Here is an 18,399-nt window from a genome sequence, read left to right as displayed (position 1 = left end):
TGCTTCGACTCCATCTTCTCACAAATGATGAGCCATTCTTCTTCTCTAAACCAGTAGAACTCACACTTTGGTGGATACTTTGCACTGTAAAGAGACAAAAAACAAAGAAAAAGTATTGGGGCACCTTGTGGCCAACCCCGTATATTTGAATGCGTGAAACGTGAAAAAAAGAAAACGTGTGTTAACAGCGCAAAAGCACAAGTCTTCCCGTCATTCATCAGTTAGACTGTCCAGGGTGACGCTATTTCGATTTAAGAAACATTTCGGGAGGAAGTGATGCCATAGGTGGAAAGGTGCCCATCTTCCTTTCTGCAGAGGGCAGAGGAGAGAGACTGTTATTGCACAGCGCCACCTTCATGTCTCGGCAGAGAACTACAATCACTTAAGGCCTTAAGCTGTTCCCCATAGCATGTGTGTGACAGCACTTTATAAATTTACTTTTCAATAAAACCAATATTTTAACCAGGATACAAAGTTATTGTCTGTCTGTATACCTGCATTGTTATCAATCTTTAATTTAATATTGTTCTTTATCAGTATGCTGCTGCTGGAGTATGTGAATTTCCCCTTGGGATTAATAAAGTATCTATCTATCTATCTATCTATCTATCTATCTATCTATCTATCTATCTATCTATCTATCTATCTATCTATCTATCTATCTATCTAAAGAACAGAAAATCGACAGACTGCTGTGGAAGAACGAGAGCAGCGACAAGTCCTGATATTCAATAACGGCTTTAATGAACAGCAAGAATTGGCTTCTCATTAATAAACTGGTTGGAGTGAAATTGGCTGGAGTTTGACGTTCCAGTTCAGCTGGTCATCTGTCTCATTTCTGTTTGGCTGCCATTTAATGAAGAAAAGAATCAAATCAGAGGACTGAATCCTTAAAAACAGGGCTATTAAAGTGAAAGGAAAAGGAGTTAATTAGCAGTGAAAACTGCTCGCTGATTAGGAAAAGGGATAGAATGAAAACTTGTAGCCACTGCGGCCCACCAGGAATGAAGTTGGACGCCCCTGACTTGGAGGAACGAGCCTGTAGCTCCAAGTGCTCTGAGAAAGAGAGAGTGACTCCTTCAGGGTATTTTACATGATGGCATCCAATTACGCGACCATCCCCAGCTCTGTCTCCGGTCTCTAAGCTCTGCTGGCCATTCCCTTGACCTCATTGCTTGGTTTTTGTTCTGTTTAACTGTGGAACCTTCAGCAGACGGCTGTGTGCTTTTCCTAATTCTGGCAGTCCATTCAATTGACCACAGGTGGACTCCAAAACAAGGTGTGGAAACATCTGAGTGATGATCAGTAGAGCCTGAGCCAAAATTCAAGCATCACAGCAAAAGGTCTACATACTTGTTTCGATATGACATTTGGGTTTTTGTTACTTTTAATACATTTGCAAGTAATCCCAAAACCCCGCTTTCGCTTTGTCATACTGAGTGACTGAGTGTTCAGAGAAAAAATAAATTATAAGATTTTATCTCAAGAGAAGTGAATGGGGTCTGAATTGGGGTCCCTATCAAAACTGTCATGCAGGTTTCTAACACAAGTGTGGAAATTGAACTGAATTTTCTGAAGGCGTTGCTTAATCTGAGCTGGCCAGAGCAACAAGTGACATTCATTTGTCACGTATGACTGTCTTAAAATATATCATTGTACTTTGCAAAACTGAGCAGAGAATATGCTATTTAATACAAAAACAGTTGTGAAGAAATTCCCTGTTGGCAACAATGTCACAATAGGGTCTTTGGCAATTTTGAAGATGAATCCTTACGTTCTGCTACTAATGAAACTAATGCCAATAATCATAAAAATCAACCTTAATAAAAGGACAAATATCTGTGTGTCTGTCTTGTTGATATTTCTCTGTCATTCCAACAGATGGTACATCACAAGCATTAGTTTTAATAAGATGCAGTGCATTTGTCATTCCAACAGATGGTACATCACAAACATTAACACTGCTTTTATAACTCCCATACCAAACAGCATATAACAGATACATACTGTATGCATTGCAATTGGCATTTTGACAGATGGCACATCACAAACATTTGTAGTAATAAAATGCAGTGTATTTGTCATTCCAACAGATGGGACATCACAAACATTAACACTGCTTTTACAACTCCCATACCAAATGGCATATAACAGAGACTATCTGCATTGCAGTTGGCATTCCAACAGATGGTGCATCACAAACATTTGTAGCAATAAAACGCATTACAAACATTAAAATCCTCATTTACAAATCCCATACCAACTGGCATATAACACAGACCCTTGCATTGCATTTGTCATTCCAATAAACATTTGCAGCAATGCATTTTATTACTATAAATGTTTGTGATGTATCATTACGGTTTGGACTTGTTTCTGGTTTTCACTGCAATTCATCTTGTTAATTGCTGTCACGGTTTAAAACTGCTGGGCTGCCTTTTGAATAATCAAAAAGAGCCTCGGGACTTTCTGCAGTGAGAAATCTTGAAAAACAGGAAATGGTTTGGTATATCAGGGATCTAGATCTAGATGGTTAACAACTGTGCCTGTGTATGTATAACATGTGAAAAATCAGTGTAACGGTCTGACCATCCTTCTGCTAGATGTTAATGAAGATTTTGAAAATGCTAGCGGTGTCATTCAATTTCTTCATATAATATTAATAACAATAATAATCCACCTTAATAAAAGGATAAGCGTCTGGGTCTTCCTTGCTGTTATGTTTCTTTCATTCCAACAGATGGCACATAACAAACATTTATGGTAGTAAAATGCATTGCTTTTCTCATTTCAACAGATGACAAATCACAAATATTTGTAGTAATAAAATGAATTGCATTTGTCATTCCAACAGATGGTGCATTACAAGCATTAATACTGTCATTATAAATCCCATACCAAATGGCATATAACAGAGGCACATGCATTGCATTTGTCATTTCAGCAGATGCTGCATCACAAATGTTTGTAGAAATGCATTTTATTACTGCAAATGTTTATGATATGCCATCTGTTGGAATGACAAATGCAGCGCCTTTTATTACTGCATGCATTACAAAATACATTCCAGTGGATGATGCACTGAAGGTCTATGTTGATTGCTTAGATGGGCAGCACAGCTAGTACCATAATAATACCAATAATAATAATGCTAATAAATCAATTACTACTGTAAATTACTTACTTATAATAATATGTAAAAAATAGTCCTTTATAATACTTTCATGACCTGTTGACAGGCATACTGAAGTGTTAGAAAGTTACCATTGGCTCTCTGGGTGGAAAGCCAAACTTAAAGCACATGCTTCTGTAAATAAATGAGAGATTTCAGTTTTGCGTTTTGAATACATTTACAAACCTTTCTGAAAACATGTCTTCACTTTGGCATTATGAATTATTGAGTGTATATTGATGGGCAAAAAAATGAACTGATTAAAAATGAAATCTACAACACAATAAAGAGTGAAGAAGGTGAGGGGGGCGAAGGAACACCAGAATGATCAAAAACAAATGGAGTTCTAGGAGAGAAACGAGCCGAGGCTGCCATACGCGGTGCCATCATGGCGACAACTCGCCCTTGTGTGTATGTCCGTCATGTTAACTGTGCTTGGAGAGCCGTCAAATAAACGGAGTCAAATTGCGAGCATCCTTCTTTGCCAATAAATGTGATTCTGATATTACGGGCTGAAACTGTCTCGTTCCTCACTGGGGATTTTAACGATTGTGTCTTCACCCTGGAGCAGTAGGGGGCTTTTGTTTTACTTGTCGCACGAGCAGGTGGGATTTCTGGAGTCTGTTTACTTCAGCGAGACCGTGATGGTCTTTTATACCCTCGTGACAGCACTTCATTCTAAAAGACAGCCATACAATTTCTGCTGAGCGGTAATATGTACGGATTCGACTCTGTTATCCCCGTTTAGCCCCCTCATTGAACACAGAGAGCTCTAAAGGAATGAGATTATAAAATGAAGTCAATTAGTGAGTGATTTCCATCTGGGTTTAGCTGCAGGTAACCAGTAAGATAAATATGTGCGGAGACGGATGGGAATTATAAGTATAATTATAAGAGTGGAGCACGGTTATTTCCTAAAGGGCTGTCTGGAGAATTCCCTTAAAACGGTCCAACCGATCACCTCAGTTGTGGACACGAGCTCAAGTCAAGGTAAGCCAAATGTTATATGAGATATCGTTCCAATGTTTCATTTGAAATGTAAGCATTTCCCTCTAAGAATAAGCGAAACAGGAGTTATCCTTTGTGTTGAGAACTTAAAAACATTTCGGAGAAGGTGTTTTTTTGTGTTCTCTGCTTCTGTGAACGCCGGCGAACGATTGCAGTAAGGGCGGACGTGCCTCAAACCGAGAACAGGAAGCCTGCACCAAACGTGACCACACAGAAGGGCAGAGCTGTCCACAGCAGCCGGCGACAGACTCACACTTCTAATTGCAGTGGAGTTCTTGGTGGGGCCTGTATTAGAAAACTCCCTATGGTGGGGTTTCGCATATAGGGGGTACTCCTGATATGATTTGAGACATGACGAACTTTACAGTTTAAAGAGCCCCCTCTGCTCTGCTCCACTGCAGATGCTGCACTTGGCCTTACAAAAAAATTAACGTGTGAGGGTCTATTCCGGAGTCCGGACAACGAGAGGTTTTAGACCCAAGTAAACGTCTAGACGCCTGGGGTTCGCTTTCTGGGTCCTCCCTGCGTGGAGTTTGTATGTTCTCCCCGTATCAGCGTGGGTTTTCTCCCACAGTCCAAGGTGCATTGGCGATCCTAAATTGTCCCTAGTGTGTGCATGCATGCTGTGTGTGCGCCCTGCGGTGGGCTGGCGCCCTGCGCGGGTTTGTTTATGCCTTGCGCCCTGTGCTGGCTGGGATTGGCTCCAGCAGACCTCCGTGACCCTGTATTAGGATATAGCAGGTTGGAAAATGGCTGGCTAAACGTCTAGACGTTCAGGGCTTTGACAGCTGAAAGCATAAAACAGTTTAGAAAATAAAATCAAAGAGAAATATTCTGACTATGCTGTTGTTTTGCAAACACCCCTCCCTAATCTTACGATCTGCCTTTCAGCACTACGCTCGCCGAGTCATAAATTATTAGCTGCATATGCTATACTGTATATCAGTGGTTCCCAAACTCGGTCCTGGGGACCCCCTGGGGCTGCAGAATTTGGTTCCAGCTGACTTCTACTTTAATTGGACTCCAAGCCCAATTAAGTGAGTTGTTATTTCGCAGTTTCTGTGTTTTGGGGACAATAAAGAAATTACAAAAGTAAGCGTGTTAATACATTTTAATAAGAACTAAGCAGTTATATATGGAAAATATATTTTATTTTAACTCTTTTACCTATGTTCATCCTGATTTCCATTCTGCTTTTCAATTATTGGCTACTTTGTGGGCCTGACGCTGAACCAGGTGCAGCCTTTCATCATTTAGTGTTGCTCACCCGTGTGTCTGCTTTGATTGTTTTTAATTGTCACCATTAGAATACAATGAAGGCGAGCAGACTACACAGAAAAAAGGAAATATAATAGGAAAACAATAGAACAATTAAGCATTTAAAGCTATAGGAAAATGTAAAAAAATTCTAAAAAGTATTTCTAAATATCTTATAGTGTATAAATCATATTTTAAAAAGTATATTCCGTTTTGTCAACAGTTCTGAGGAGACGTGCAAGAAACAAATTCAACTGCACTGATCACTCGTACACGCTGAGCAGGCTGAAATCATAAACCACTAATTTGTTTGTTTCATAAGTTTCCTATCACGCATCTTCTCGCTTGCACCGGTGCGGGTTGGCCGAATGTTAGTCGGTGATTGGACCGACAGGTGCACGGAGGATGCAGCATGGGCCAATCACGATTGCTTCTCTCTCTCTCTCTCTCTCTCTCTCTCTCTCTCTCTCATACACACTTTCTTTCTCCCTCGCGCGCTCTGCAGCTTGTGACCTAAATTTTAAGTTACATATTAATCAGATCACTAGGGCGGCATTTTTTTAACTTAAGAAATATTACAAAATTTTGGATCCCTTATAACTTCGCAAGAGGCTGAAAAATTAGTTCACGCTTTTGTTTTTAGTCGACTAGATTACTGTAACGCACTCCTCTCAGGACTACCCAAAAAAAAAAATCAATCGATCGCGACGAGTGCAGAATGCAGCTGCCAGAATCTTAACTCGGCAAAGAAAATCCGAGCCCATCTCTCCCGTTTTGATGTCACTACACTGGTTACCTGTGCCTTTTAGAATTGACGTTAAAATACTGCTTGTGGTTTACAAAGCCTTAAATCGTCTCGCTCCGTCCTATATTTCGGAATGCCTCTCCCCTTACACTCCAAATCATACCCTTAGATCTTCAAATGAGGGTCTGCTTATAACTCTAAGAGCTTAAAAGAAGTGGTGAGGCAGCCTTCTGCTGTTATGCACCTAAAATCTAGAATAGTTTACCGATAGAAATTCGCCAGGCTAATACGGTGGAGCACTTTAAAAAAAAAACTGCTAAAAACCCATTCATTATTTTAATATGGCTTTCTTATAGCTTCATTTTAGTGCAACCCTGATATTCTGTATATGTATTTAATTATTATTATTTTTTTAATTTCCGCAGTCTAAACTAACCCCTACTTTCTCTGCTGTTCTTTTTCCAGTTCCGGTGATCTGCGCCACCACCATCTGATCAGGGCCATGCAGTCTCTCCACTGATGGATTGAAGACCAGATGTCCACATGACCATCGTCATCTAATTGAGGTTATTTATGTCGGGTTTGAATGCCCAGTGAGGGTTGGGTGGTCTCCTGGTTTGGCAACCCCTGCAGATTTTATTTTTTTTCTGCAGCCCTCTGGAGTTTTTTTTTTGTTTGTTTTTTCTGTCCTCCTGACCATCGGACATTACTTTATTCTTTACTTTTCTTATTTTTATATTTTTCTTTTTTCTTTCTTCATCTTGTAAAGCACTTTGAGCTACATCATTTGTTTGAAAAAGATCCATAAAAATAAATGTTGCTGTTGTTGTGGCTCAAGAGCACTGCATATCCAGGGGGTGCGAGGGGAAGGTTTTGTCCTCTTAGTGCCAATGGCCCCTTCATCCATGCAGGTAATGTTAAGTGTCACCAGTAATTTAACAATAATAAGTGTCAAACTGACCAGGACAAGGCAGATCTATAAAATGAATGGACAGCTTTAAAGATCACTGGTCCATTAGCAAGGCCAGATTAAGGCCTTTTAGAGGTCCTAAGCGCTTGAAAGATTTTGGTGCTCCCTTATATAGTGTAGCGTGCAGATGCCTCCATGCTGGGAGAACCGGGGGAACAATCATGAGTGTTACCTTCCCCTGGTTGGCTAGATGGCAACCCCCATGACTTGCAGTGGTATGTCGGACTCCCGCAGGGCTTCATGGGAGTTGGAGATTTGGTGCAGCCCTGTTGGGATCTGCAGGAGCCACCGGGGGTGCTGCAGCAGGAGCTGCTGAGCTCTTATGGGCAGTTCTTCCGCCACACCTGGAAATGAGTAATCAAGCACCTGGAGCAGTTCCGGGTGCCATATAAAAGGAGCCAGCAGCCACTAGTTGTGAAGCCAGAGTTGAGAGGAGGAGGACTAAGCTTGACCAGAGGAGTGGAGGAGTACAGAAAGAGCGAAGGAAGACTTGTTGTATGGTGCTGTGTTGGTACTTTGGACTGTGTTGTAAGTGTGGGAAACGGGAGAAGGCGTTTCCCACGAGGTAATAAGAAAATAAAAACTCATGTGTGCCTTGAACTTGTGTCCCACGCTTGTCTGTGTCAGGTTCAGATGGCAGTACCAGCCTGGGTGGTCCACAACATATATATAAAATATCATTTTTTTAAAATTAGACCAAACTTACAGTAAGATGGAAAATGTTTATTGTTGTATACTCCCACTTTATTTAAATATGAAAAGCTTTCTCTTACTTTTTCAAATTGCAAAGTCTTTGATCAGATCCTCAAAGCTAATCTTATGTAACACATCTGCTTCTATACTTGGTAGAGATAAAGCATCCAGCCAGCCCTTACTTTTACTATTTTATTAATATTTTTATTATTGTATGTATATGTGTGTGTGTGTGTATGTGTGTGTGTGTATATATATATATATATATATATATATATATATATATATATATATATATATATATATATATATATTGTGTCACACGTGCGCTTGGGAGGCAGTCAATGGGCTTAACTGGGCATAAAACGGTGAGTCAAGGGTTGACGCTCTGAACTTAACGCCTTTTCTCCTTCCTCTGTGGATCACCAGAAGGCAAGACGAGTTAAACCCTAACCAGCTTCCTCATTCCTCACCAGACCACGCCCTCCTACTGACCTCACTTCCGCTACTTCTCTCTTGGACCCTCCTGTTCCTTTCCACTGCCTATAGAAACATCATCTCTACCCTTTTGTCTCAGTCCCATATTGGACACAGTCTCGTGTGACTACTCTGTTTCACTGCAATATACGGGGTGCATCCCCAAACCTTTTTTGCCTTTGTTTTCATGTATTTACAAAATATACAGTATATATATCTCTCTATTATAATAAAGAAATATTGGGTCGAGATGTGATCTTCTCGGAAGACACTTTGAAGTCCCGTGAGACAAGAAAGTGAGACACAAGTACAGCTGCTGTACAGGCTTTTAAATGATCGACGCACAGCAGCAGTTGGCCTAAACAGGGAGGGGGAATAACTCATTCACTACAGCTTTATTACTGGCAAATATCAAGAAATAAAAAATGAATGAAATGAAAATAACAATCTCTTTAAATTGTATATCTACCATAAAGAGAAGACTGCATGAAAGTAAATACAGAGGGTGCACTGCAAGGTGCAAGCCACTCATAAGCCTCAAGAATAGAAAGGTTAGATTGGACTTTGCTAAAGAACATCTAAAAAAGCCAGCACAGTTCTGGAAAAACATTCTTTGGACAGATGAAACCAAGATCAACCTCTACCAGAATGATGGCAAGAAAAAAGTATGGAGAAGGCGAGGAACAGCTCATTATCCAAAGCATACCACATCATCTGTAAAACACGGTGGAGGGAGGCAGTGTGATGGCTTGGAGGTGCATGGCTGCCAGTGGCACTGGGACACTAGTGTTTATTGATGATGTGACACAGGACAGAAGCAGCCGAATGAATTCTGAGGTGTTCAGAGACATACTGTCTGCTCAAATTCAGCTAAATGACGTCAAAGTGATTGGGCGGTGTTTCATGATACAGATGGACAATGACCCAAAACATACAGCCAAAGCAACCCAGGAGTTTATTAAAGCAAAGAAGTGGAACATTCTTGAATGGCCAAGTCAGTCACCTGATCTTAACCCAACTGAGCAGGCATTTCACTTGTTGAAGACTAAACTTCAGACAGAAAGGCCCACAAACAAACAGCAACTGAAAGCCGCTGCAGTAAAGGCCTGGCAGAGCATTACAAAGGAGGAAACCCAGCATCTGGTGATGTCCAGGAGTTCAAGACTTCAGGCTGTCATTGCCAGCAAAGGGTTTTCAACCAAGTATTAGAAATGAACATTTGATTTCCAGTTATTTAATTTGTCCAATTACTTTTCAGCCCCTGAAATGAAGGGGTTGTGCTAAAAAAATGCTTTAGTTGCCTCACATTTTTATGCAATCGTTTTGTTCACCCCACTGAATTAAAGCTGAAAGTCTGCACTTCAACTGCATACTCCTTCTTCTTGCTTATCCCATTACATGATGTCCATGAGCTGGTGGAGCCCATCCTGACCTCAAAAGGTGCAAGAAACAGAAACGAAACGCATGACAAAAGATAGTCACTCACCACAGTCCAGTTGAGAACTCCCAGTGCCACTTTGCAAATGTGGAAACGAACTGCAGAACTTGAGGAGCACTTGAGCCGACACGTGGAGATCTTTTAAACTCCGGGAGGGCCGGCTTAACATCATCACAGGCCCCCCAGTGCACTAGGATCCCTGTTTTGGTAGCAAAACTGAAACATACATAGACATCAGAAACATTGTGGGCCCCTAAGCTCCTGGGACCTCCCCCCCCCCCAGCCAGTGCCGATACGTTAAGTAACTGGGTTGAGATTTGAACCCATGCAGCCCCCTTTACATCGCGATCACTTATTCGGGTAATCTTCATTTTTTGTTATAATCCTTTGATTAGGGAAAACTCTGTAAGAAAATGACTTGAATTGCTTTCTTTGTATTATTTACGTAGCATTTGAAGCCCACACTGAGCTAGATAGAAAATCTCAGAAGTGGACTCTATAAACCATTTCCGCTTTCATGATGAAAACAGGAAGTGCCGGCCTCAGTAACGTGAAGGTTTCGGAAATTCCACATTCTATTCTTGTCCAAAAGTGGCCAAGTGTGTGGCTCAGTGGTATTTGTTCCCCTTCGAAACGTCACCGGCCCCCCACTTTAAAAGGCATCCCCCTCAGACCTGAGGCTCATTCCCGCAGAGAGCTGCAGACCCGCTCTGGTGAGTGCGCCTTTTATATATTCATAGACAGACATCTTAACTCAATAAGCTCGTCTCTTGATAAAAAGTGAAGCTTTCAGGAGAGCATTCTGCTGAGGGTGTTTGCTTAGAAAGAGGGGGGTTTCTGTAGAATGTTAATCTTTGACAAAGGGATGCATTTTATGTCGAATAAAAAAAAAAAAATGTGGAGGAGCTGCCTGCATTTTGGACGTAATGTGATTCTGCAGGGTGGAATTGGTGATTTTTTTGCAAGGCCAGTTAGGGCCACCAGATGGCATATTTGACCTGGAATATCCATCCATCCATCCATTTTCCAACCCGCTGAATCCGAACACAGGGTCACGGGGGTCTGTTGGAGCCAATCCCAGCCAACACAGGGCACAAGGCAGGGAACCAATCCTGGGCAGGGTGCCAACCGACCGCAGGACACACACAAACACACCCACACACCAAGCACACACTACGGCCAATTTAGAATCGCCAATCCACCTAACCAGCATGTCTTTGGACTGTGGGAGGAAACCGGAGCGCCTGGAGGAAACCCACGCAGACACGGGGAGAACATGCAAACTCCACGCAGGGAAGACCCGGGAAGCGAACCCAGGTCCCCAGATCTCCCAACTGCGAGGCAGCAGCGCTACCCACTGCGCCACCGTGCCGCCCGACCTGGAATATGCTCTTAGTAAAGATAGTCGGGTTTGGGGGGGATTAGGTATGGGTAGTGTGGGGGAGTGCCTGGGCATTGGTGTCTGGCAGTGACACACAGGATATGCCACCTCCAGGATGGCTGGTCCACCAGCTTTGTGTTCTGAGGGTCCAACTGTCCATCCATTTCTTGAACTCATGTTCTGCAGTGCAGGGCTTCACCCTTCCAGTCCTGCTGAGGCATATGTCCCAGCTCCGTATTTTATGCCCATATGTGTGGTGTGGGGTTGGGGGGGTTTGGGGGTGGATGGAGCACGGTGGTCAATGGAGGAAACCAACAACCCTTGGGATTAGATTTAAAAAAAAAAACTTGCATACTCGTCTGACGCCCTGCGGTGGGCTGGCATCCTGCCCAGGGTTTGTTTCCTGCCTTGCGCCCTGTGCTGGCTGAGATTGGCTCCAGCAGACCCCTGTGACCCTGTAGTTAGGATATAGTGGGTTGGATAACGGATGGATGGATGGATACTTGTCTGAAATGTGCCTATGCAACACTCCATGCAAAAGTCGGGATTTATAAATGAAAAAGTGATAGGAGAACGTGGGTATAAATTTACAGCAACTCTGATCCGTGCTTACGTAACATTTTTGGAGAACCTGGGAAGTGACGACATTCTGGATCGAGTAGGGAAATGCAGCCAAACCAGCTAAACGACGACTTGCATGCATAATAATTGATATCACTGAGCCGTTACCATGATGTGCGTCGACGTGACAAACCTATCACACCTCAGAAGTATTGCCTAGGACATACAGACTCTATTTTAGTTCCCTCTTAAGAGGGTCAATGCTGTGTATTTGCCTTTAACAACTTTTTTGTTTTTTTGTCACTTTATATTAGCCACCTGTTATCACTTCTTAAGGAACTGCCTGACAGGTCAGGAATATCTCTGTCAAGCTTCACACCATCATGCCTGATGTGCTGGAGGCCATTAATTGACCGACGAGGCACTACATCCACTTCTCTTATGGCATGGATGCACAATACTGTACATAAAACATATTTTTGATGAAAAGGTAGTTTGCAGCCGTGTCCGGTTCTCCTAACATAAGCAATTGGCTGCAGTCGTATTGCAATAAGGGCATAGTGTGAGAATGCTGCTGCTTTTGTTAACCATGATAGCAGTGACATTCCATTAACACACAAGCCTTTCAAGATGTGACTGACAAACGTCATGTCTCAGTGGCCTGGGTCAGCCCGTGATTCATTTATTTTGAAGCAAAGTAGCCTTGGCAGAGATGATAATGTTGGTAGTGGTTGGTTTGATAGTAAGGTAACTGGCTGAACCCTCCATTTTTCACATGGCCGGTACTAGTCATTGTAACAGCAATCACATCATGACATGTGCAAGGTGAGGTGGCAACCTACTCAGTCACTGGCACCTTACACTTTTCCCGGACCCCCAGATTGCAGAGGAGAGGTACTAAGACCTTGTCCATGCTCTTGCACGCTCAGTTGCTTAGTGCCAGCCAATGACGTTTTGCATATGTATGAGGTTGATTAGCATAGTCCATATATGGTTGTTTCAGGGTGGCAACTGGGTGGGGTTGGAGGCGTGTTCACACCTGTACATCATGACTGTGATTTCAAAAGGTAAACTGCATTGCAATGTGTCCTACGTCAGGTTTTATAAATCAGATTTTTTTAGTGTATGTATTTTCCTGTTTTTTTTGGTGTATGCATACTTTTCACTTGTGAATCCATGCAAACTTTTATAAATGAGAGCCCAGGGGACTGTGTTTCCCTGTGACCATGTAACTTTTTCTCTAGGTGTCTGTTAAGGTAACTGGATAATCTAAACTGGCAAGGTGTGGGTCTGCATGTCCTGTAATGGTTGGAAGGTTGTAGGGCTGGTTCTTGTGTCTCGTTTCCCAGTGCTGCCAAGAGACGTCTCGGGCTCCTTGCAGCCCTTTTATATGGATTAGGCAGATTTGGGAAATGTACATATTACTTATCCCCTGAAACTCAGAAATATATCTGAAAATGTTATACTATGTGGCCTATTCAAAATAACGGTTCTAAAATGGCACTTTACTGGATTGTGTGGTTCCATTGCGTGATAAATAACCGTTTCATGGTGGGAAGAGTTTCCTGCATATGGCATCAATTCTGTGGGCTTTGGAAAGGCTCTTGATATATGAACAGAACAGACATCTTTAACGTCTAGTAGGCGACCCTTCAGGATACAAGAGACCGAGAAAAGCTGAACTGAGTCTGCATGATGGGAAGGGATGGAATGAGAATGTTTGGAAGTTATCAATGTGGAATTATTAATTATGAAAATTTTTATTTTGAAATTGTTCTTCAATGACTGGATCATGTGGTTTTAATGAATTACATAAAGAATTACATAAAGATTGGGTTAAAAAAATATATAGTGCCTATCTATCTATCTATCTATCTATCTATCTATCTATCTATCTATCTATCTATCTATCTATCTATCTATCTATCTATCTATCTATCTATCTATCTATCTATCTATCTATCTTATCCTGCCTACTACACTAAAATTAAAATCTATCTATCTATCTATCTATCTATCTATCTATCTATCTATCTATCTATCTATCTATCTATCTATCTATCTATCTATCTATTATACAGTTCCTTTTTTATGTATTTATCTGTCTGTCTATTGTCTATAAAATGTAAATCCTTTAGTTTTTATTTGTTTTTTGTTTTTTTTTTTTTTTTCTTTTTCAGAAACACGGGATGATTGAACGAAACATTAGGGTAAGTTCTGAGTTTGTTTCTCGTCTGAATTTGCCTTGTTGCCTCTGATCCCATTATGAGTCCTCTGATTTGTTTCCTTTGCTGTAAATGTCCTGTCATCCCAACCCATACATTTTCCTGAGTCTGCATTTTCCAATATGCCATCCAGGCATCTATGGCGTCTACCTTGAGGCAGGAGCCAACCCTGGACAGGATGCCTGTCTATTGCACGCTCCCACCGTCACAGTTTAAAGCTGCTAATGTGCTTGACCTACAATGTACTGTAGAAAACCCATGTGGACATGGGGAGAATGGAAAATTCCACTTGGCCTGAGGTTTGAACCATGGAGCTGTGAAACAGCAGTGCCAGCCAATGCACCAACATGCCCACCATAACCAAACACTTGCCTGAAATGCTTGTCTGTGTGTTAACTCTGCGATGGATTGGCGCCTTGTCCAGGGATTGTTCCTGTCTTGTGCAGGATAGGATGGAGCTTCCTCAGGTGCCTCCTCTGGATGAAGCGGGTTTAGAAGATGAATGGATGGATGGATAGATGGATGGATGGATTGTTGGATGGGTGGATGGATGGACAGTAGTCAACATTTTCTCAATGTAAATCCCATCCTGACTGCTCCTTCTTACTCTTTCTGTTGCTAGGGTTACCACATGTGGTAATCTCGCCTCCATAGGTGGGAAGCCACCTTGCATCTTGGACCTGAAGGGAGAGACCTTGGTTTGATTATACCAATGAAGAAGTCTGAGCTGGATGTGTAGACAAGAAGGGGCTAAGAATATCTCACCACAATGTGCCAAGTGAGTTGTGATTCAAGAAGAAGCCAAGTTCCCCAATTCATGGATTGCCAGTTCCCTCTTTCTTTGAAGAAGAACACGAGTGAAAGCTTCCAAGCTGCTCAATTTGACTCGGACAAAATAGCCATCACATAGAATCTAAAAACAACAAACCTCTTTGTCCTAGTTAAGACAACAAACAAATGTGTTCAGAATAATTTTGGGAAGTGGGGTAGCTAAATGGAGATCACTTCAAACAACTACAAACCAAAATAACCAAAATAGTGAAAAGCCATCAAACTCCTTCAAGCGTTTCTAAATTTTCAAATATTTCCTCAAAAAAACCCCAAAAACCATAATTCAGATGCCAACGACACACCTGAGTGTCCCCCTGCCATTCCAGTGTACTGCTCATATGATAACATCGCATAACGGTGGAAGCAGCAGTGCACACTACTGTTCACGCATCCATACTGTATATACATATATGTGGCCTGTAGGGGGCGTCTCACATCCCCAAACACCAATCCAGGAGTCCAAACTGACCAAGCAAAACAAAGACTCTGATAACCAAATCTCAATCAGTGATACAGGGGAACAATAAAGTACAACCAACACAGAAAATGATAAACCCTTCTGCCCCTCTGGAGTCTAACTAAACAACAGTAACCCCCTGGCTTCTCTGTTACCACATTTCTCCTGCTCACTGTCGGTCTCCTTCCTCCATCTGTCCAGCTGAACTCGTCACCTGCTGCCTCTCAAACTTAAAGCTGTCTGAGCAAAGGAACATTGATGACCCCTGGAAGTTTTTACAGCAGGGTACCCAGAAGGTGGTTGAGGAACGACAAGCCTCTTTTATACTGTGACCCAACCCCCTTCTGTGTACATTTCTGTAAGCACTTCCGGGGTCCCCGCTGTCAATGGTCTCTGGTGTTGTTTGGGTAGGACCCTAAGAAGCAGCACCACAGATTCCCACATGTTAGCCCCACTAAAGAGGTGTCTTCCAGATTGGTTGTCCTCTCCAGGATGCCCGTGAGGATACAACACATCACCCCTTAGTGGTCTGGGGAACCTCAAACCCTGTAATAGGGCTTATATAATGGCCTACAGCGGTCTTGAAACAGCTGTTGCTGTGAAGGTAGCATCCTCTGCTGGACATTTTGCTACCCAGATTAACTTCACTATATACAGTATATATAGAGCAAACTCTTAAATTAAATTATACACGAGGGGGGACCCAAAAATAAAGAGAATTAAAAATAAAATCATATATTTCTCAGAACATTTCCAAAATTTAGGCACCCTCAAAATGCTCTCCCTGAGACACAATACACTTGTCCCACCACTTTTTCCATTGATCAAAACTGTTTCGAAACCCTTGCAAAGTGATAGCCTCCAGTGCCCCATCATTTGCTTCTCGACCTCCTCTACATCCTGAAAATGTTTTCTTTTAATGTCCCTCTTCATTCTTGGAAATAAGAAAATATCGCAGGGTGCAAGGTCCGGGAAATGGGGGGGGGGGATTGGGTGGGTGGGAAATTGTTGTCATCCCCTTTTCCGTGAGAAACTTCTGCACACTCAGTGCTGTGTAGGGGGGAGCGTTGTCGTGATACTGAAGCCACTCGCCTGATTGCCACAATTCAGGTAATTTTCTCCACACTGCATCACGCAATCGCTTCAGCACTTCGAGGACTCCGCTTGGCCAAATGATGCAGAGGACAGTCTAGTAGATGCACCTAACGACAAACATCGGAACTAATGCCCCTCACAATTCTCATTATCTTTGGGTCCCTCCTCGTGTATATCTATATACTGTATATATATATGTGTGTGTGTGTGTGTACACCTCCAAGGATTAATTTAGTACCTTAGAATTTAATTTTAACGTTTGCTATCTAACATTTTCTCGATCTGGTGATTCATCTAGATTTCAAATCCTACCACACAAATATATTACCCCTCTACACACACGCAGGCCCAGAACGAGACTCTCAAACCACCCAAGTCTGCTCTTCAGCCATCCTCTGCCCTTCTCATGGCATCACGTTCAAGACCCAAAATGCTCTGCCAGATTGTCAAAAGCACAAAATGTAAGATCAGTTCAGGCAGGTTGATGGTTTTCCCCCTTATGGTTACCTTGACAGACCCCTGGGTAATGACTTCCTGCTCCTCCATGCCACATTCCACTCCAATGCAATGCCAAAGGCAAACAAATCTAATTGTTCATCTTCTCGAGCCCCCCAACTCCGCCTCACCCTGACTCAGTGAAACAGAAAGGGACAAAACACATGCATCAAGCTGCATTCCAGCTGTCGTCCATCTTGGCATGGAGGAGAAAAATATGACACAAAATTCCCTGAAATGTCTTATCCTTCTAAACATTCCCCTTTGCACACACCTAACATGTTTTTCTAATTGGTTAACTATATAATAATAGATAATGGCATGGGAAAGGTGCTATATAAATAAAATGTATTATTATTATTATTATTATACAGCCATATCATAATGTTTCATTGATTTTTGAGTCTGAGGTTCAAAGAACAAATTGGAAATGGACTTGGTGGACATGTGGGAACTTTACGGTTTAGCCAAAGTGAAATCCCACTACTGTGTTTGATGTTCTTATCCAGCAAAAGACAACCAAAGACGGAAAACGAATTTGCAGGGTCCGTCTCTAAGGTCTTGCCATCGTTACAGTGCCAAGTCAGGTCTAAAGATGCCCAGGGTGGTGCACGGCGAGCCTGCGCTCTGGTGCTACATGGTTGGGAGAAGGTGTCAAGGCACTCCCGTAAAACTATTTGATGCAACAGCGGAAAAATCAGAAAGAGAAAGAACAAACTGTCAAAAAAAAAAAAAAAAATGTCAAGGGAGAGACAGAGGGCTGACATGCTTGAAATAAATCAAAGAAATCATTCTTCTCTCTCATGTCTTGGTTTTTATTTGGGGTTGTGCAGTTTACACGGAGAGAAATGTTTAGGTATTGGTGGGCTTGTGGACCACTCAAGTCAACTCAAGGATATTTATTTTCAGGTGTCCATAGTGCAATGAAATTCTTACTTGCATGTCTCTTGTAAGCACCTGATCATAATGCAATGCCAACCAAAAAAACAGAGCCACGCGCTCAAAAAAGTATAGATAGTAAGTTTAAAAAAAAATTTTAAAGGTTATTTCTGTGCTGGATAGGAAACAAAGTTAGGCATAATGCTTCAGTGTATGGCCTGCATCAGGTCACATACAGTCAGGCCATTAAGTGTCAGTCAGTCAGTCATTGTCCAACCTGCTATATCCTAACACAGGGTTACGGGGGTCTGTTGGAGCCAATCCCAGCCAGCACAGGGTGCAAGGCAGGAAACAAACCCCCGGGCAGGGTGCCAGCCCACCGCAGGGCACACACACCAAGCATACACTAGGGACAATTTAGGATTGCTAATGCACCTGACCTGCATGTCTTTGGACTGTGGGAGGAAACCCACGCAGACACGGGGAGAACATGCAAACTCCACGCAGGGAGGACCCGGGAAGCGAACTCAGGTCTCCTTACTGCAAGGCAGCAGCGCTACCACAGCACCAGCCTGCCATTAAGTGTTATGACACAATTATTTTAATTTTGGTTCTATATGCCACCACCATGGATTTGAAACATAGCAATCGAAATGTGATTGAAGTGTTTTAATTCAAGGGGTTTAACAAAAGTATTGTATGAGCCATTTAGAAA

The 18,399-nt window shown here is 42.3% G+C and overlaps 1 long non-coding RNA gene across 1 annotated transcript; it reads left to right on the top strand.

Moving 5' to 3' along the window:
- Window positions 1-10,341: 10,341 nt before the first annotated feature.
- On the top strand, window positions 10,342-17,491 carry LOC114665020 (uncharacterized). Its single transcript, XR_003718335.2, has 3 exons — window positions 10,342-10,473; window positions 13,883-13,912; window positions 14,550-17,491. It is a non-coding gene; the product is annotated as an uncharacterized LOC114665020 (long non-coding RNA).
- Window positions 17,492-18,399: the final 908 nt, after the last annotated feature.

The sequence above is a fragment of the Erpetoichthys calabaricus genome, chromosome 14, assembly GCF_900747795.2.
Source record: "Erpetoichthys calabaricus chromosome 14, fErpCal1.3, whole genome shotgun sequence".
In the NCBI taxonomy this organism is placed as follows: domain Eukaryota; kingdom Metazoa; phylum Chordata; class Cladistia; order Polypteriformes; family Polypteridae; genus Erpetoichthys; species Erpetoichthys calabaricus.
The sequence above is the reverse complement of the archived record's forward strand: the minus strand, read 5'-3'. Positions and strand labels throughout refer to the sequence as shown.